The sequence below is a fragment of the Pollachius pollachius genome (assembly GCF_949987615.1).
Source record: "Pollachius pollachius genome assembly, chromosome: 13".
Taxonomy (NCBI): domain Eukaryota; kingdom Metazoa; phylum Chordata; class Actinopteri; order Gadiformes; family Gadidae; genus Pollachius; species Pollachius pollachius.
The window spans coordinates 17,004,099-17,026,598 of NC_136946.1; the positions used below are offsets into that span (position 1 = coordinate 17,004,099).

A 22,500-nucleotide genomic window follows, 5' to 3' on the forward strand; every position below is an offset into this window, starting at 1 on the left:
AGCACAAGGTGGAGAGTGGAAGTCATTTAATAGTTACCAATGGTAAAACCTTCAAAACTTTACCCTTACAATAAGCTTGCTGCATTGAAGAGCAGAGCTAAAGTGTGCAAATGTAAACAATACGTGTTTGTGCACAGAGATGGTAAATGTGGTTAGTATAAGTGCTGCTATTATTAGTAATGTAATGGAGATATCTGTGTTGGAACTCCTCATCTGGATCCTTGGTCTTCATAATATAATGATTTCATATATATTTTATCTTTCTATATTATATTGTCTTGGTATTTTTGGTCGTACATGCTTATTACATGAACATTTTCAGAGGATTTCATCGTACTAGATCACCATATCTATCACATAAGCATCATTGAATCAGTGCTCCAAATCCTCCGGTTGCTTCATGGGAACATTTTGATAGTTGATATTTGCTTTTGGAAATACGAAGAAGAATCATTTAAAGTCAAGTGCAATGGAACGGTCGACATTTAACCGCAAACACAACCTCCGTAATGGTTCATAACTCTGAGACAGACGACAGACGCACTACTCAAACACAAACACACTATACTAAACTGCTTTATTTAAATGCCTCCGTGCTCATGTAGGATAATAGCTCTTTCGACTTTTTAAAGCTGCTCTGAGCAGAGGCGCCCACCCGAGATATGGTGCACCTTAATTTTTCCTTCACTATCAAAATACATAGATGTTATTTCATGTAAACATTATTTTGGGGACGGCTCTCCCCTGGGCTGCACTGACGCGGTCCCTTTTCTCAGTGTTCCCGCCCACTTCTCCCTCCTGTGAATGCATTTGGCTCATAGAGTTCGGCAAAAAGACTGAAACTTCATAACATATTGAAGTGTGTACTTTAACTCCAAGTCAACACCATGCTGTGTGTCATTTTTTTTATATGCATAACAAAGTTCGCCAAGTTCATGTGAACTTGAAGATTTGTCTGCCATATCCCAATGCTGAATGTTGACAGTAATAATAAGCAAAAGCTTACAGGCTGTATTTACAAACTGTAATCAGGTGAGGACGTCTAGATAAGAATGTTTATCACCAGGTGGTTGAGAAAAACAACAACTTCAAATGACATTATTTAAACCCAATAACCAGCCGCTGTTAACGGTGCGGCCCAGAATGTGCTGGAAACGCATTTCTGACTCTTTTGGGAAAGGGGGGGTTGCATAATTTATTTATTTTATTTATTTATCATCATAGATTATATCTTTTTAAAATCTGTTCCATTTCAAATTTTAGCATATTTTTTTAAACCATAGATATACCATATATATAATATATATGTATTTGTGCCATATTGGCTCATAAAGGAGGCAGATATTCTAACAGAAGATTTAACTTTGTCTTAAATGTAACCTATAGAAACTGTTCCTGTTTTGCCTAAAGAAAATGGAATAGGACTGGAATAAAATGATAGCTAAAAATCGAATTATTAAAAAAATCTTGAAACATCTTGAAACATCAACACGCTGGAATCGACACCAAACAGTGGGCCCAGGCGAAGCGTCTCATATAGCATACGTGAATGAATGAATACAGAGCCGCTCTGAGTCAGAGCAGCCTGTTCCATGGGCAGCCTGTAATTGGCAGTCTTCTAGATTGCTTTGTAGCTTGTCACTTCCCCATCATCGATTGTCTTTCACCCTCGGGAACTGATTTTGGACCGAGGAATGGTCAGAGAACGAACAAAGTTGGCCCGGTGTCCGTAAGGAGACGTGAACTCTTATTAATCAAGGTCCTTTCTACATGGGAAGCATCCATCGATGTGCCTGGCTTCAAATTATGATTATGGATGCATTCAGTAAGGAATAATTGTTCATCATTTTTTTTAATAAAAATGTGGTTTATTCCTTTGGCCGCTATTAAAGTGGATTCAATGGAGGAAATACGCATTGTGAGACAATTATAGGTTATGTTATGGATATATTCTAGATGGAAAGCACCGTGTCACTTACTTTATGTCATTATGGACGGAGCAAAAGTCATTCAAAAAGACTACCGGGACAAACTCAATAATGCTTGTGGCTGTCAGATTACATATACATATACAGATATATATATGGACATAAAGAGTTGCTTATTAGAAACTGTGCAAGCCGGACATGGGAAAAGCGTCCAGAGAATGGCTGCGAGCCATGAGGCATATCACTCTTTTGCAATTAAATTCAAAGCGAATGCTTCCCTCGGAGGTGAGGGGCCCCGCCCGGCGCCGCCCGGCCCCGCCCGCTGCACACGGCCGCTGCCGACACGTTCCACTGCAGGCAGAGTTCGTTTTCATCTCAATCAGGGAGGGGTCTTGAGGGCAGAGCCCATCTCTGCTGTATCGGGGGCCCGTCCCAGCGGAACACGCTATGATACGGACTTGGGGGGGGGCTCGGGGCTGGAGTCGACTTGAGGTGGGGGGGAGGGGGGCCTGTCGAGCCCCCGTGATGCTCGACATTTTCCCCAGCGGGTTAAAAAATATCCAGGACTGGCTTCAGCCTTAAATTAACAGCAGCTCGCCGGAGATTAGCTCTGTTATCAGCCGGGACTGACCCCCCCCTCCAGTGCGTAAGAGGCGAGGGGGACAGGAGGGAGACGGAGGAAGGGTTAGGGTGCTCATCCCCTAACATCATAAGCCAGGTGCGTTCAGCCTAGTGCACGCCATGCTAATAGGAAAATCAAAGGCCCATGACATGTCTGCAGCCTGGGGGTGTATGTATGTGTGTATCCGTGTGTCTGTGTGTGCGGGGGGTGGGGTGGAGAAGGGCACTCACTGCCTACGAGTCAACCACGTATCCTGTCCATCATCTCTGCCTCTCCCTTCCAGGTTTATACGAGATAAGTGTCTGAATGGAAAGCAGGGAAGCGGTGGCCCTGGTGACCCTTCACCTGGGGCCCGAGTGCTCTCCTATCTACAGGTCTTCACCCAACAACAACAACAACAACATATCAGCTGTTACTTCTACATTACTAAAGGAATGGCTGATACTAAAGGCCCCATAATGGTTCTACTGGTACAGCGTGGACGGGGGGCCGGTGTTTGGATGTAAACAATCCCTTCACACATACACAAGGGAGGGGCCTCCTTCGCTATCCTAATAATATCTAACAATGCCTACAACCCGCGTTCAGTGCTTCAGTTAACTGATAAGGATTCAGCTCATCCCTGTTTTAGAGCAGATCCAACCCACATGTTATAGTACGTAAAGCGATATGGGCTTACAGAGCTATCTCCCGTAGGTCATGTTAACGGATCTAAAGGGAGTATGTGTTCACTGTACGTTTCTCCATTCAGTTGTTGCTGGAAAGGCGAGAGTGGTTCTGGAATAATTCAATGAAAAGGCTCAATTAGCATGCTGTGCTAATTGAAGATAATTAAAGATAATTGTGACTTGACTTTACTTGTGAGTTGTGACGTGATAGCAATCAAAAGTTTGGGCGTACACAGATGGTGTGAGAAGAGTTATTTATTATTTGAGTTTATTGAAGACAGTTTGCACAAATACATTAAAAGAATTAAGACTATATTATCCATTATTTATTTTTTTTGTATAATTGCAAACGGAAGGATGTGTTCATATATTGCGCATTGATTGACAGGTGAAATAAGAGTTCTGTCCTTACCAAACACTTTATTTCACCTTTCCTCCTCTGAGCACGCAGCAGCCGGATGGTCATAAAAGGTACTTTGTCTCACAGCACATGCTCCTATAATTCACTTGACGGTAAGACTCTGAAACAACCTCTGATATTTGAACAATGGGATGTTCGGGGGTGGGGGGCGGCTTTGTCTGGTTCAAGACCTCGCCTATTGTCCGGCTGCGCGTGGGCCCTTTTGTGGGCAATATCGTCCATTTAAAACCCATATTGTTCTCTTGAGTTTGCCTTTCACACCAACTCTCAGTAGCATTAATCACGGAGGGCCGAGCCGGGACAGACTGATGGGCCGCGGCTACCGCTAATCGGCCAACTCAGAAAGCAATTATATATATATATATATATATATGTACAGACAGACTCCTGGAGGGTCTGAGGGCCCTGAAGACTCACACCTTTAGATTAGAAGAGACATAGTACCAGTAATATCAGTATAATGTATATATATATATATATATATATATATATCTCGTCTAGGAGTTTGGTATATTACAACCTTTTGCTACAATGCCATCGTAGCTAGAAGTTCATTCGATTGAACACCTTTGTCATGAGAAAGTGGGAACATGAAACCAAGGGCCACTTAATTGTCGTTGTTGATTTGCAAACGCGTCTGAAAAGAAAAGCCATTTCTACTCCAGCGCAATTCTATTTCTCAAGACTGCTTCTGAGTCTGATCTGCACACACACAATCCTTCACCAATTTCAAAAAGAACTGCCCAGGCTTTTCCTGTCCATGCCTACAGTAGTACATACAAAAAGAGAGAGAGTGTTAGTTCCAAGCATAATGCTATTCATGAGTGTTAATGTACCTATTAACACGGTGCTAAGACGATGAATTTGTCATGAATCAATTGATCCATGAATGGCCGTGCTGGGTCTGCTGTGAAGCAGGCTGAGCAGCTAATCCAGAGCTCTGCCCACGCCCCAGCCTCCAGCATGACTATTAAAGTCCATGCTTAAGGTGTTTAATGCTGGATTCACAATGCACCACAACATCGCCCCCCCCCCCCCCCCGTCTGATTGCATGCTGTGCTGCGACGGAGATATTGGAGCAGCTTACACCACACTGGGTTTGATAGCAAGTCGTGCAGGATGGGGGGATTAAAGGGGAATGACTTGCAGTGGGTGGTACAGGACAGACACAACCCCATTCTGGAATGGGAAGTGGATTTGCAATGCTAGATTTACCCTCAAATGGTGCCGGCCATGCACTGTTATTGCGCTACATGGTGGCATGCGATGGGGTCACCCTACCGTCATTAGTACTAAATCTATTTTCTCTTTTACTGTTTTTCTATCAGAACTTGTTCTGCTTCCATATTAATAAACAACACATTTATTTAACAATATAGCACCAATCCCTTTAATACATGTGGCAAGGTTTAAAAATGATACGTTAACGTTATAGGCTCCTACTTGCATGTATATATAATGTATATAATTAGGGCTATAAAGAGTCTTCTCTAATTGGCAAGGCTCGGGCAACCGTGGAGCGACCACGTGATAAACAACCACTGATTCCATTTATTAAAACCAATGGAGCGGCATGACGATACATGAAACTAGACGAAGAACGTCCTGAAGACACACCAGGATGCCGAGTGGATCACACACGTCAACAACAACACACAAACAAACAGCTGTCTTTATTTGGTACCATCTGGGGTCGCTTTTCTTTCTCGGACTGAAATAACTATTTAAGCCCCCCCATTCTACGCTACTTGAGCCCTAACTTATTCCACTGGACGGCGACATGGCAGCCGGCTTCCCAACGCCTGCCTCCTCCCTGTATTTACTGCTGTGTCCGAGGCTCTGGGACGCTGTGTTCATGTGAACGCTCTCCGTGTATGAGCTGCTTGCGGCCTCTCCAGGCCCCAGCTCCTAAAGCCACATCAACCCAGCCTCCCAGGCACCATTCTGTCAGCCAGGGAGAAGACGGAATAAATGAAAAAATATATATATCTAAACAAATCAAAGCCGAGCGCGATGAGGTCTAGAGGGGGGTTGGTGGAGTGGAGGGCTGGGGGAGATAGAGGGATGGGGTGGGGGTGGGGAGATAGAGGATGAGGGTGGAGAGGTAGGAGAGATAGAGGGAGGGGGGTGGAGGGGGGAGACAGAGGGAGGGGGGTGGAGGGGGGAGACAGAGGGAGGGGGTGGAGGGGGGAGACAGAGGGAGGGGGGTGGAGGGGGGAGACAGAGGGAGGGGGTGGAGGGGGGAGACAGAGGGAGGGGGGTGGAGGGGGGAGACAGAGGGAGAGGGTGGAGGGGGGAGACAGAGGGAGGGGGTGGAGGGGGGAGACAGAGGGAGGGGGGGGAGAGGTAGGAGAGATAGAGGGAGGGGGTGGAGGGGGGAGACAGAGGGAGGGGGTGGAGGGGGGAGACAGAGGGAGGGGGTGGAGGGGGGAGACAGAGGGAGGGGGGGGATTAGGCTGGAGAAGTGATTCCAGGCCAATTGGCTCTAGACTCTGTTTGCTGGACGCTGCTGCCAGAGCTCCAGAGGACATCAGTCAGCAGGGAGACAAAGGAACTATGGAGAACTATGGAGAACTATATGGAGAACCATATGGAGAACTATGGAGCTATATGGAGAACTATATGGAGAACTATATGGAGAACTATGGAGAACTATATGGAGAACCATATGGAGAACTATGGAGCTATATGGAGAACTATATGGAGAACTATATGGAGAACTATGGAGAACTATATGGAGAACCATATGGAGAACTATGGAGCTATATGGAGAACTATATGGAGAACTATATGGAGAACTATGGAGCTATATGGAGAACTATATGGAGAACTATATGGAGAACTATGGAGCTATATGGAGAACTATATGGAGAACTATATGGAAAACTATATGGAGAACTATGGAGCTATATGGAGAACTATATGGAACTATATGGAGAACTATGGAGAACTATGGAGCTATATGGAGAACTATATGGAACTATATGGAGAACTATGGAGAACTATGGAGCTATATGGAGAACTATATGGAGAACTATATGGAGAACTATATTGAGAACTATGGAGAACTATGGAGAACTACATGGAGAACTATGGAGAACTTCACAAATCAAATGAGAGGGAGAAGAGAAGCTGTCATTTGTATCCCAGATGTAGAATGCTACCATCTAACAGAATGAGTGTGATGGTCAGGTTCAGCAGCAGTAGAGGGGAGTGGTGGGGGGGATTCAGGAGTTGCAAAGTGAGAGTGGGAGCACACAAGAGTGGAACAGGGCAAGATTTTGAACCTGCACAATCCAAAGAACATCCCCCCCACCCCCATGTTTCTCCACCATTGAGAAGGGCTGCATTTCATGCACCTGATTGACAGGCAAGATGAGTACTCTGAACCAATCAGGGAAAAGATAACCCGAATGGTCAGAAATGATCAGGAGCGGTCTAAAATGGTAATTGTCTCGTACAGAGGCAGGTGCAGTCGGCGGAAAACACATTTTCTCACAGCGCATTTCACTCCCTAATGGCCGACGCAGGGCTAGGCCCTTTGGAACGAATTACAGTGAATTATGGCTCTCAAACCTTAGCCACATCAAAAACATATATATATATATATATATATATATATATATATATATATATATATATATATATATATATATATATATATATATATATATATATATATATATATATATATCACTAAATCTTTGTGCTACATATATATTATAATAGTTTAATTGTATATATATATAGCACACAATCTTTGATATATATATATACACACATTTCTGACAAGGCATCTCTTTCCTGACTTCCCCGGTTGGGGGAATCCTTCTTGCTTGTCAATCACAGGTGCATGAAAGGAACAGTTCTCATTGGCCCACAGCGTACCTACAGCCGCTTTAAATGGCCTACTGATGACATGTAGTGACATTCCTTTAGGCCAATCATCAGTGGATGTGGCTCCCATTCAAATACATGGGATATGTGTGGACGCCTTGTTGAACCTATGGGGAGACCAGGGATGTGTAAATAGCTCCACTGAGCAATACGGCCATAATAGCTGTTACCATGTTTATATATTTTATATATTTATTTATTTCTTACAATGAAAGCAGACGCGTCATATCTGGCTATTCATTCACCGCTCAGACGACCATTTAAGGTGGAGGCAAATACTTAACGTCCTATCGCTCGTCTTGTTCCATCTTAGACTGTAAATATATGCTGACTGCAAGTAATCTTTAGTATGGCAAACACGTTCAATTAAACCCAGGCTGCGGACGTTTCTTTGAGCGGTCTTTCCTGTCCGAGCTATTAACTCCAGACTTAGAGAGCCACATCGCATTTTAGCTGAGGCGAAGATGAGTTTTAAGAGGGGGGATTTACAACTACATTCAATGAGCATTCAACATGGAGAGAGAGAGAGAGAGAGAGGGAGAGAGAGAGAGAGAGGGAGAGAGAGAGAGAGAGGGATAGAAAGAGAGAGAGAGAGAGAGAGAGGGATAGAGAGAGAGAGAGAGAGAGAGAGAGAGTGAGACAGAGAGAGGGAGAGAGAGAGAGAGAGAGGGAGGGAGGGAGAGAGAGAGAGGGAGGGAGGGAGAGAGTAAAAGAGAGAGAGAGAGACATTCCAGAGGCCAAACAACGACAATGCTGTCTACATGCCGAATTAACTTGTGAGCATGATTCACGATAAACAACACCAGATCACCAAAGTGTTGTCCTCACTTGATCACATGTTAGTTCCCTGACTTAATCCCCTTGCCCTTTAGCCAAGACCATGAATATAGCACATGGAGGGGTTTTGTGTGATATCATTGTGTATGAATAAATATAAATAATTCCAAATAAGAGTCTTTCACTGCAATCCCTCTACTGACAACATTGGTCATTCAAGAAATCAGAGGGGCAAATGCTTCCAACATAAAGAAAACAGAAAACCACTCATCACTAGACGGTAGCTTGCTAGCTGGAAAACGACTTCTGCTCTCTGCTTCCGCATCCATGATTTCAGTGAATTTAAACTGAATCATGTCATAGCAGTGCACTCCAGATTGCAATCATGGGGCAAACAAGGAGTCGTACACGGTTTGATCAAAAGCCAACAGACTTGACCGAGTGGCTCCTCTTACCAGGGCCGCTAGCGGAGGGAGAGCAGCTAGGAGCTAGCGTGACTGCTGAGGCACTGAGCTAGCAGGAGCCCCTTGGAACGCCAAGGTTTCTGAATAGTGTAGTTACGTTTCTGGAAATGCAGCAACTATATGCTACAGATTAATTTCACACACATTGGTGTGTGTATATTATGCACTTATTATCACATAAATGGCAACCTTCAGCTCCGACAAATCACTTCAGCGTAAAGGTGACGGAACATGTCCCTTATTATGGGTCAACGACCGTCTGGGACCAGCATGGAGCATGACTACCCAGCGCTGTGTCTTTACAAAACACACCTTCTTATTCTTATTTTGTATTATTGATAATACTTCTGTACTTGACTGTTAGCCAAGGTGGGGGAGAGGGCTGTGACTGACTACTGGCGGCCGCTGAGTCGCGTGGAGGTTCTGCCGGCTGATATTTAAAGTCATGGCTTGTGAGGCCTGACAGATCGGCCGGTTCAGCGTCTCGGCGGGGCGGCGGCCCGCGGAACGGAGCCAATCCATCAAAGAGACAGCATGAATTAGCGGAGGGACATCACCTCGCTATACCTGTTAGGGGGAACTCCCATCAGCAGTAATTGATTTGATAAATGCCCTGGCATATACACATTGGATGAGACACAGGTGAATAGCAGAGAGAGAGAGAGAGAGAGAGAGAGAGGGAGAGAGAGAGAGAGAGGGAGAGAGAGAGAGAGAGAGAGAGAGAGAGAGAGAGAGAGAGAGAGAGAGAGAGAGAGAGAGGAGAGAGAGAGGGAGAGAGAGAGAGAGAGAGAGAGAGAGAGAGGGGGGAGAGAGAGAGAGAGAGAGAGACTACGTGTTCTGCTCTCTCCCTGTGAACACCCAGTTGGGACTAATCAGAAAGAGAAAATAAAACTATGGTTAGATGTTTTTGTAGTGAGCATTTGTAGTGTAGGGCTATGGTCATGCTTCCCAGGCTCTTGTGTTAATGATATCTTATCACAAATACAGGCAGGGGCGCAGCCAGGACATTATTACTCTGTGCAATATTTATTCATAATGTCAAAATATAACACTTAATAAGTCGAAGTTAGCTCAAACTAATAGTGCATATATTTCAGCTTTCTTTAGACCGTTTCCGTTCGGGATTTTATTATTATTATTAATTTATTTTTTAAGACTCAGGGGGGCCAGCGGGGTGGCCAACCTCTGACCAGGGGGGCTACGCCCCTGAACACAGGGCAGACATTTCCTGAAGAAAATTAAAAAAACTAAAAAATGTTGGTGGTTTATTAGCTTGTTTGTGTGTGTATGTGTGTGTGTGTGTGTGTGTGTGTGAGAGTATTTGTGTATTTGAGTGTGTGTGTGTGTGTGTGTGTGTGTGTGTGTGTGTGTGTGTGTGTGTGTGTGTGTGTGTGTGTGGGGGGGGGGGGGGGGGTTTGTGCGTAAGGAGAGAGGGGTTGATGTTCTTTGAGGACACCATCTTCAATTGGTTTCAGTTTTTCATTGTTATCCACAAAGGGAGAACAGAGAAGGGGGATCTTAGATAAACCCCCTCTCACTGCAAGTCCTGATTAATGACACAACTCTGCGTCTTAAATATGCCACAATTCTCTCTTTTTGTTTAGCAAATATCTAAAGCTTGGCAGTATGTGTGAATCACTGGTCTCATAAACATGATGGCGGGGCCCCCAGGGGGGGCAATGTTTGGCTCCACACTGGTGTTATATTGCACTCCAGGGACTATAAATGATCTGTGGTGCCGCCCGTTATGGGGCCTCAGTGTACATAGGAAAGGGTCTGGAACAGTTATGGTACAAAACAATATTTAAAACGGCCATTTGCCACAATTCTCCTTCTAATGACACGTGGCTGATGCTTTTAGTCCCATTCAGTGGTTTAGTGTGTGTTTGTGTGTGTGTGTTTGTGTGTGTGTGTGTGTTTGTGTGTGTGTGTGTGTGTGTGTGTGTGTGTGTGTGTGTGTGTGTGTGTGTGTGTGTGTGTGTGTGTATTACTAATTACTATGTTTTGGAACATGCTCAAATAAGTGACGTAAGATTGCTGTTCTGTCTATGATATTTAATGAGTTATTGATGAATGAGTTCCGTTTAATTGACAAATCTGTACCCATAGATCCAGTTTGCCCCAGTGTGAGGCTGCTGGGGACAACACGGGTTTGGTTGTGTCGGGCCGACTGCAGTCCCAGCTCCAGGGAGGAGGTCTGGATGTTTTCACGCTGCTCGCAGTGTGCCTGCTGGTTTTTATTCATTTCAGATGGTAAGACGTCCCCTGCTCCGCCTCGTTGGCGTCAGCCTGCTCCCAGGCACACCGGGGAGGGGCGCCCAGCAAACACTGATATATGCATCATTATTTACACAGCTTATTGACGCACACCCCCTGCTCCCACTCCCCGGTTCTTTTTGTCTGTCTGAGGTGAGCAACTAAAAAAAAAGCAGAAAGAAGCAAACTGATGGCGTTCCCAGATAAGACAAATCCACAAAAATGGCAAACAGTGTCTGTGGGCTGGGGAGGCAGGCAGAGGATCCAGGGTCACCTGATAAGCAGAGTTATTCATGAGTGAAGGGCTTCTGTGTACAGAATGGGAAAGTCACGAGAGAGGAACAGATAACCACACGATACACAGGATGAGTAAATGAGAAAGAGAGATAAAGGGGAAGGAATGGATGACCCCTGCCCCCCCTCTCCCCTAACCCCCCCCAGCTTCTCTTTAATCACACACACACACACACACACACACACACACACACACACACACACACACCTCGATCGCGCATGGTCGGTCTCAAACCTTCATGCACACGTCTCACTGACGTGCGACTGACAGCTGTCATCTGACAGCCATTTTGTCCCCAGACCTCCTCATAGAGGTTTTATATTTCTTGTCAGCCTCCGGCCCGACGCGTGCGGACGGCAGAATATAATCACGCTGTGAGAATCAATAAGGGCTGGATCTCTGGGGCTGCTGGGTAATGAGGCCGGCGTCGCCGCGTCAGGGAGGGTTGATAAGGAGCCCTGGGCTGCTCTCCATCAGCTCCCGCTCAGGGACTTCCCACGTTCATTCATTTAGTTACTTATTAGTTATTTATTCTCCGCTTCCAGACCCCTGCTCCAGAGGCCATCTTGGCTCTGGCGCCACGTTTCTTGCGTTGAAATGTGCACTTTGGTGATAATTATTATCCGTGTGGTCATCTCACTAAGATGGCGGCGCCGGGTCAGGCGAGCTAGCGACAGACTCCTCAAACTTGGGATGGTACCACTGCCACTTCTGCTTCTTATTTTTTCTTATTTCTACATGTTTTACTTTATCTTGTATTGTTGCTGCTATGTTGAGGTGTATGGCTGTTGGAGAACCAAGCCAAAGAATTGTAGCACCGATGTTATAAACTAATTCTCCATCTGATTCTCAACTTCTTCCTCGTGATACAAAGAGCTAACTGATGATACAACGGCCTCATGCTGTCTGTCGTGTGACCAGAGAGCTGAGAGACCTTCGTCCTTCGGTACGGAGGTTATCGTCACCACCAGGCATTACTCCTTATGGAACTTATGGAAGCATTTCACAGTATTTGCCAAAACTAATATTCAAGATAGAATCATGCCTGGTTTGAATCCCATATCCGATTAGATTACAGGGAAGGACTTTAATATTATATTAACTTACTATCAAAATCATCAAATGGATGAAACTGATATAAATATATTTATATATATATCCATTAATATTGATATATATGAGCATATATATCCATAATAATAATATTATATACTGGATATATAATAATATAATTAATATTATTATATATACATATATTAATTCATTTACTAAAAAGGCTGCATTGTGACCCCTTTCAAATGTTTAATTTTAATGATTTTTATGATATTTGATATGATAAAATGTTGTATGATTATGCAAATACATTTATATATTATAGTTTATGTAGATAAATTCATATCAATATATATTGATTCGTTCATATGTTGCCAAATTTGGCATTCCAGGTCTAGCACAGATGTAACTATAATTCTGTATCATATTTCTGAATGAATTGGAGTTAGTGACAGGATCAGAACCGTGGTTTAAAGTAATATAAGTGTTTGTATTTGTAGATTCTGACCAACCAAATACTGGGTATGGGTATGGTTTGTTCGATCACAACACTAATGATGGCTCTGCTCCTATGAACTAGAGAACCGCCAATAGGTTAATCTTCCACGTTACGGAGACTACGTTCTCCGTAACGTGGGGGACAGATCAGTTCTCCCCAGCAGCGTGGGGGACAGACAGGTTCTCCTTAACAGCAGCATGGGGACAGAAAGGTTCTCCGTAACATGGGGGACACAGACAGGTTCTCTATTATGTAGGGGACAGACAGGTTCTCCTTAACAGCAGCATGGGCAACAGACCGGTTCTCCTTAACGTGGGAGACAGACATGTTCTCCGTAACAGCAGTGTGGGGGGACAGAAAGGTTCTCCGTAACATGGGGGACACAGACAGGTTCTCTATTATGTAGGGGAAAGACAGGCTCCCCATAACAAGAGCTTGTGGGACAGACAGGTTCTCAGTAACAAGGGAGACAGACAGGTTCTCTGTAACAGCAGTGTGGGGGACAGACAGGTTGGGGTACTTCTTGGTAACAGCAGGGTTTTGGGGGACAGACAGGTTGGAGGTAGTTCTTGGTAACAGCAGCGTGGGGGGCAGACAGGTTGGGGTAGTTCTCGGTAACAGCAGGGTTTTGGGGGGCAGACAGGTCGGGGTAGTTCTCGGTAGCAGCAGGGTTTTGGGGGACAGACAGGTTGGGGTAGTTCTCGGTAACAGCAGGGTTTTGGGAGACAGACAGGTTGGAGGTAGTTCTTGGTAACAGCAGCGTGGGGGGCAGACAGGTTGGGGTAGTTCTCGGTAACAGCAGGGTTTTGGGGGGCAGACAGGTCGGGGTAGTTCTCGGTAACAGCAGGGTTTTGGGGGACAGACAGGTTGGGGTAGTTCTCGGTAACAGCCGGGTTTTGGGGGGCAGACAGGTTGGGGTAGTTCTCGGTAACAGCCGGGTTATGGGGGGCAGACAGGTTGGGGTAGTTCTCGGTAACAGCCGGGTTATGGGGGGCAGACAGGTTGGGGTAGTTCTCGGTAACAGCAGTAGGGGGACAGACAGGTTCTCAGTAACAGCAGGGTTTTGGGGACAGACAGGCTCTGGCTGGCTGTGGAGTGGCTCCAACACTCGTTCCTCTTAATAACAGAGAGGAGCTGTCTGGATGTCGTCGGGGGGGGGGGAGGGCTGTGTCACACTCCTCCTGCATAATGCTCCTACCGCCCGTCTATTCAGTCACAACAGAGCTGCACGGGGCCGCCGCCGCCGCCGCCGCCGCCGCCGCCGCGCAGACAGCCTGGCAGACACCAGCGCCGCTGACAAACACATTAGAGCGCCGCGCAGAGAGAACTGCAAACACCAAACAAAAGATGTGGAACCTAATGTCCCTCGGACTGGATCACCTCTGGTGTGCCTCGTGTTTTCACCCTGCTCGTCCCTCTGCTCTGCCGATGAGCACAGGACATGATGCCTGGTGGTGGCGATTAGAGGAAGGCGCTTGTTGAAAAGGTGTTACTTTATGGTAATACTGTCACTGCTCATTAGCACTGCAAACATTTTAGTTCAAATAATAATAAAACGTTGATTTCAACGTTGGTTATCCGTTTTTTCTGATTCCCTATATCCTTTTCCCTTTCTGCCTTTCTCTCTGGTTAACACAAAAAATACAAAAACATGCAAGCTCATGTTGCCTTGTTAACTGAGGAAAGGTGTGTGTGTGTGTGTGTGTGTGTGCGTATGTGTGTGTGTGTGTGTGTGTGCGTGTGTGTGTGTGCGTGTGTGTGCGCGTGTGTGTGTGTGTGTGTGTGTGCGTGTGTGTGTGTGCGTGTGTGTGCGTGTGTGTGCGTGTGTGTGTGTGTGTGCGTGTGTGTGTGTAAGTGTGTGTGTATCTGTGTGTGTGTCCGTGTGTGTGTATCTGTGTGAATATGTCTGTGTATGTGTGTATGTGTGTGTGTGTGTGTGTGTGAGTGTGTGTGTGTGTGTGTGTGCGTGTGTGTGTGTGTGTGTGTGTGTGTATGTGTGTATTTGTGGGTGTGTATGTGTGTGTTACGTTGCAGTCCATTCATAATTGGATAATAATGACCTCATAATTTACACCTGGTAGTCATGACTCCCAGGAGGCGCGGTCTCTGTCCAGCAGAAACCAGGGCCAACAGCCAAGGCCCCCCAGAGCAGCGTGTGGCCCCCAGGGGATCCCAGAGCAGCATGGGGGCCCCCAGGGGACCCCAGGGAGCTGCTGATTCCCAGTCAGACAGTAACTGTCTTTCGCTGCTCTTTCGCTGGTCTATCACAGCACATATTGTGCATTTGTGAAGGTGTCACCACCCCTCTCTCCACCACCCAGGGGGGGGGGGGGTGCCTCTGCCCAACCTAAAACACCAGTGCATCCAGTGGTATATGCACTGGTCCACACACACACACAGAGCCAGCCAAGCAGGAGGCAGCCTGAGTCTCCAGGCCGACTCGTTTCACCGGTCAATCGAGCCCATCAGTGGACTGGTGGGCTGGGAAGGGCGGCAATCCATCACCCAGCCTTTCTCTTCTCTTTTTTCTCACTCACTGAGGACCCACCAACCGCCCGCCCCCCAACACACAGTCCACCCCCTGAACAAAGAGCATGCACCGGAAGGCTCTGGTCTTAGTGAGGATGAGAGGCGGTGGGAGGCTGATGGAATCCTGCACGTTTCCTCTGGTCTACTCGCAGGTCAGGTATAACATACAGGTTCAAACAAGAACCCCGGCTGCTTTTATTGAGTTCCGGTGAGAAGGAACATGGGGTATGTTGAAGGCAGGTTTGGGGGGATGGGGGAGAGGGTGATAGTGGATGCACCATGGTCCACAGAACACATGGACATAAGTTCCAGGCAAAGGGTCGCTCTGAGTACGTCCCTTAAACAGCGCTACCCTGTTTAACCCTCTGTTCAGCACTATTTGCAATTAAGAGTTATAGAACATCAGTCCTCCGTTCACTCACTGCTTGAAGAGGTCAAGGACCGAGCCAAGAACACCAAACATGAAAGTGGAAAACTACTAGTCTTTCTTGAATGTCTGGGGGAGATAAATGTCCTTCAGAGAGAGTGAGTCAATGGGAATTGGCAAAACTGTGTGATAGAACCAGTAATCTTCAATCTGAAATAAATATTATTCATCCAAACAGTCTAATTGGGGTTTGTTAAGTTCTGTCTCAGCCAATTATGGTTTATAAGGCTGGGGCCAGCAGCTCGTTAACATAGAGGAGACAAACGATGTGGTGTGGTGCTGTATTCATTAGACCACAGGTAACCATCTGAACTACAAACCCCCCAGGTCAGCTTAAATAACTACTGTGAGCCTCGCAAGGAGAGCTGATTGGAGCCCAACAAGAGTTACTCAGAGAGGCGGCACCAGAGTTAGAGGAAGAGGTGGAACGAGGTGACTCTGAGGTCTGTCCTCCGGGGCCCTCGAAGGTCTTTCCTCCGGCCCCTCTGAGGTCTTTCCTACAGGGCCCCTCGGAGGTCTCTCCTGCGGGGCCCTCGTAGGTCTCACTGTTCAGGTGGTGCCACACACAAAGAAAAGAGTTCAAAGAGATGGCTCTATGAAGAGGAGCGGTAGGTAAAGAGGTCGCTGAGGACCACGGCCCCGGGGCCAAAGGTATTGTGAGATTTTTCCGGGACCGGTGCCCTCGGGGGCCCGGAGGCGGGGGGGGCTGACCTGTGAACTAGGAATGCGATTGAAAAAGTGGGGCAGGGTCGGGGGGAGAGAGTGGGAGTGGTGATCATTAATCACCGAGCTGGCACCTGAAGCACAGAGCGCATGGTCATCCTAGTCCATACACACGGACACACAGGTAGCACACACACACGCACGCACACAAATACCCATACACCAGCACGAGAACACACAGACACACACACCAGCACATACACATACACACACACACACACACACGTTGAGCCTACACACACATACACACACACACACACACACACACACACGTTACGCCTACATACACACACCCACATACACCAGCACGCACACAAACACAAACACACACACACACTCATATACAGTTCATGGGACAGCCACAAAGCTGTCCCAAGTGTGTGTGTAAGTGTGTGTGTTTGTGTGTGTGACACAAGCACACAAACAGAACCAACTGAGACCACATAACAGAACATTAAAACACAAGCACCCATTCTTTTCCACTTTAGTAAATTGAGTCCGCTCGATTGTTCTCTGGAAATATTGGCAGCCTAACAAATCACCAGGGATTTCCTTCCCAATTACACGCCATTGAAAACATCACAATCATCATCAATTGCCTACTCGTTTTTTGCGCCCAGCAGAATTTCTCCGAGTTTGAGCATGCCTCTATGGGTTTGATAAAAAAACTGCTCAGTAATAGAGAGGAAGTATAATAAAATATAAAAGTTACAATAAGAACACTTCACAAAAATAACTAGCCACAGAGCTTTACTCCAAACACCAAAGGGAGCTGCTGTCAAGCCAAGGTCATGGTTCTGTTGTTTACCTCCTGTGTTTCCAGAGAACATCTGGATGTCTGGGGACCCCCCGGCCCCCGGACACCACAGGATCACGTTAGGGTGTGTGGACGAGGAAGGGGGCTGCAGCAGCCAGGGCAGGTCACCTTGAGGTGCCATCACACCTACAAGGATATGTATGTTTCTGCTTGTCTGGAAACACAACACAGACACACACACACACACACACACACACACACACACACACACACAAACACACAGACACACGCTGAAACACACTCACACACACACACACACACACACACACAGACACACACACACGCTGAAACACACTCACACGCACACACACACACACACACACACACACACACACACACACACAAACACGCACACACGCACAAACAAAAAGACAAACATACATACACACACAGACACACATATCACACACACACAGACACAAAATTAAACACCTACACACCCACATAAAAGACTCACACACAGAATCACAAAATACACACACACACACCCACACAAAGACACACACACTCACTCAGACCACACACACACACACACACACACACACACACATACACACACAGAAAAGATACACCCGCACACACAAAAGACACACACACAAACACCCACACAAAGACAGACACACACACTCAATCAAACACACCCACACAAAGACACACACACACACACACGCACACACACACACACACACACACACACACACACACTGCTGGCTCTAGGAGCTGCAGGACCAAGTCACTGTTCCAAGCATTTCTCATCAGATTTAAAAGAAAAAACGTTGTTTAGCTTCTGATGGTCAACTACATGATTCACATCACACCTGGACTTGTATGAATGTATAGCTAACATGAAGTATGGATCTGGAGTCCAAACGGCTTCAGCATTTATTATTCATTTGACTGGTTTTTATATAGGAACTACTTCATACCGAGTGTAAACATAAACCACAGCGGACAATACAATGAATAGTTGAACAGAGTGAGTAGTGCTATCTTCAACTTTAACAAAAAATCATCTAGGGTTTTATGAGTGGAAAATTATGTTTTGATCAGAGACTGGTTAACTCTATACTCTTTATGTTATATATTTTGGTTATAAAATGTATTCTATTGGCTCCAATTACAGTAAATATTAATACATCTTTCATTATATTAGCAACTGATCAATAACCCAGGCTGAATAAATGAAACATTCATAAGACTTTTGAAATAAATATACATTTAAAAACAATACAAGAAGTTAAACAATTTCTATATTTTTAATTAAAAGGAAAATTATAAACATTTTAATTGATGACATATCTTCATACCTTAATTAATTAAATGAATAACTCTGTTAACTACCATATTGCTTAATTTCATTTGAGTCAACACAATATCACTGAAAGACAATAGGGTTTATAATTTTTCATCGTTGCTCAAGCTTAAATAGGGATTTCCATGTGTTAAAAGGGTTAATTATTGATGCACTACAAGCTGGAGACGCAGAGGTCTGCTTTAAACAGTCGATTGGCTTTTTAAAAGATGATGAACCACGCTGATATGCTCACGACCAGATGCTCTTCAAACAGGCACCATCCAGATGAGCTCGGCTGCGTGTGTGTGTGTGTGTGTCGATGCGTGTGTGTGTTTCTAAATGCGTGTGTGTGCACGTACAGTATATGTGTGTGTGTTTGTTTGTGCATGTGAGCGTGCGTGTGTGTGTAGGTGTGTGTTTGCATATGTGTGCTTGTGCGCGTTTGTGTTTATGTGTGTGTGTGTATGTGTGTGCGTGTGTCTGTGTGTGTGTGTGCTTGCATGTGTATGTGTACGTGTGCGTGTGCATGTGCGGGCGTGTGCATGCGTGTGTGTGCGTGTGTGTATCTGTGTGTGTGCATGTGTGTGTATGTGTGTTTATATGTGTGTGTGTGTGTGTGTGTGTGTGTGTGTGTGTGTGTGTGTGTGCGTGTGTGTAACACACGGCGTGAGGGAGATGAGGATCGGCAGTTCAATCTAATGCGTGGATGAAGGTGAACACAGCCACACAACACCTTATTGATTTTCAACGCTGAATTGAAAATGTACGAGTTTATTTACACACATGCTCTTTTCTCCTACAACAACTTAATAAAGCCTGTGTAGAGAAGGGCCTGCATCATTCAGGGAGAGTTTACTCTAACACACACCTATATATATATATACTTTGTGTTCCCAGTTCATGCGCAGAAGGGATCTCTTTGATGGCCTGCAGTAGGAAAGCGTTCTCAGGGCTGTGATCCCACAGCCTTGAGGTCAGGTTATACAAGGACTCTGAAGATAGTTCACTAAGAACAAACCATACACAAAGGAACATATAGGCTTTAGAACCCACCAAATGGACCTTGGTTTGAGGAACACACAGCGTGTGTGTGTGTGTGTGTGTGTGTGTGGGTGTGTGTGTGTGTGTGTGTGTGTGTGTGTGTGTGGGTGTGTGTTATTGTCCTTGGTGTGCCTGTGATCATTGAGTGTAAACTCAATAAGTACGTTTTCACCTGGTCTTTCTTTCATGTCTATGTAATCAAATAGACCGTTTACCTATAAATGTGTTTTAAACAAAAATGTGGCTCTTAATTATGTTCATGCAGGGGACTGATGCAATCAAACGTTTTGTCGTCGAGTTTTATGTGTTCTTCTCTGGTTCGTGGATTTGGAGCAGGGGCCATCAGGAGTTCAGAAGAAGCCGTGGGACGCGGCTCCGTCAGACGGCTGCTCGGCGCTCCGGGCCCCAGCCCCTCTCTGAGAGCCCTGCGCTAGTGTGGCCCTACCGTAGGTCCAGAGGGAACGGGGGTCTGCGTCCCATCATAGCGTGGGATGAGACTGAATACTACAGTTATAGCCAACGAGCTGTCCAGATTTAAATAACAACGTGAGTCCAAACCGCGCCGAGTACTGTCCGAGTTAATACAGCTGAATTATGGGTATTGCGCCAGTCCATTAGAAGAACAAATTCACACTATTTTGCGCGGGACAAAAACGGGAGAAAGCCCCGCATTCTGCAGGCGAACACGCGGGCACGCGCGCCGGTCTTTATTGCGTCGCGTGGTCAGGAGGAGACACGAGGACGGGATTAAATTGAGGAGCACAACTAAATGAATTTCATTATTACAACGGGCCGGGCTGCCAAACGCCTCACAGCAGTCCGACTTTATAACGCCGTGATACATTAAGGCTCGTTGCCCTCTGAGGAACACGGCGCCTCCTCACAGAGAGCGCGCGGCCCGGATGGTCAGAGCGCGCGGCACGAAGGGGTCAAAGCGCGCGGCACGGTGGGGTCAGAGCGCGCGGCTCAGGCAAGAGGCTTAAAGCGGAGACAAGGGGTCTTTAACGCGGAATAAAAGACTCTGAGTTCACTTCTAATCCCCGGGAATGAGGATAAAACGGCACGTTACAAGCCGCGCGAGGAGAGGTGAGCGGACCTGATAGAGGCCAGTGCGTCACAGGCCCACAGGGTCCCCGTGGCACCTCCTCCAACACAGTGGCGGGACCTGTTCTATTACAGAACATATCCTGATAATATGGGATCGCAGCGTCGAGGCCTCAGTGGTCTGAGCAGCGCGCTGTTTCTTATTAAACATCAGGGACATCCACACCAAACCAAACCTGATGAGCGGTCATCAGAAATACCATTTGCTGAAACCTTGGACTTCTCCTCGGCGTTTATGGTCCATTTAGACCTCAGTCTTACAGAAGGAATTATAAATAAATCAGGCGGTCACCATCTGAACCCAGAGCATTGTATGCCGTACGGGTATGATTCCCACACAGTGGGGAAGACTAGTCTCTCTTTATATTTTAGTATAAAGGCTACACGCGTAGTAATGATCCAAAAGTTGCGTTCTTCATAGCACACAGAAATGTAAATAGAGTAAAAAAAAAAAAGGCAACAAAAATACAGCAATACAGAAATACTCAACAATAAGTGAACGGCAACAGCTCGGATTATTCTGAACTTTCATTCTCTTCTGTTTCAGCACGACGGAGAGCTCCGACCAGGCTGGGCCGTGAAATAGGATTTAATCTACAAATCAATGCACCTAGCAATAAAGCGAAGTACGCTTAACTTCACAATATGAAACCGGTCTTTAAATTAAAAGCCTAATACTATCAAAGCAGCCTTCAATATTCAATATTTTTCAGGCACAGAAGATAAACGCATAATGAAGTGACGGTGTGTGTTCATCAAATCAATTTCTGATGGTGGTAATATAGCCTCATAAAGTCCTATATCCCCACACAGAAACATGGTGTACACAAGGGGCTGCAAGCAGGTGGGTCATTTTGAAACCTTTTCTTTAAAGGAGTTTAACATCTCCAGGATAATGTCGGCCTGCTGAGCGAACAGAGAACACGCCAGGCCTGTCGTCACCAGACTAATTCTCTGTCTAAATAACACACTTTTTATTTATAAGGAAACATGTGATGAATTCACCTGGTTTATAATGTAAGATTCACCGTTATCTAAATTCATATTGAGCCTAAATAGGGGAACAAAAGAGCTTCGAAATGAAAAGGCTGATCATCTGAATAGATGGCAATACGGTAGATATTCAGTTTATTCACGGTAGATAGAACTGTAATTTATTCAAACATTTGTTTAAGAATGTTGTAAATATTTAAAGCAGGTTATGTGGTCTTACGTAAGTGAACCGATACGTTAACGTTTAAGATGAGTCGAGTTGAAGGCCTCCCGCCTGCCGCAGCGTTCTACTCCTGAGAGGAGAAAGTTATGTCGCTTTATGTCAGATAAGTAGCCGATAAAGAGCCGATAAAGAGCCGAAGGAGAACCGATGGAGAGCTGATAGAGAGCCGATAGAGAGCCGATAGAGAGACACCGTGGAGCGGCTGTCTCTGCTCCCCGGTGTGTGAATCCCTTTTCTGCTCGGTGCTCGCTGTCCGGGCTCCTACCAGCATGTTAGAGCGCCATCATGAGGTCTTTCTGAGGAGCTCACGCTATACTGGTTGGTTTGGTCATACTGGTTCGCATGCACTCCAGCCATCGACTGTGTATCGGCTCGGTTCTCTAGTCAGGGATTGGACTCTTCACTGCTCCACGGGGGGGGGGGGGGGGGGGGGGGTGCGTTCCACCTTTATCCTGCACGTGTTCCGCGT

The 22,500-nt window shown here is 46.0% G+C and overlaps 1 protein-coding gene across 1 annotated transcript in view; it reads right to left on the reverse strand.

Moving 5' to 3' along the window:
- nxph1 (neurexophilin 1) overlaps nt 1–22,500 on the reverse strand; it is a gene marked incomplete at both ends in the record, with an annotated part of 34,127 nt that overhangs the window by 11,216 nt on the left and 411 nt on the right. The window lies entirely within an intron of this gene.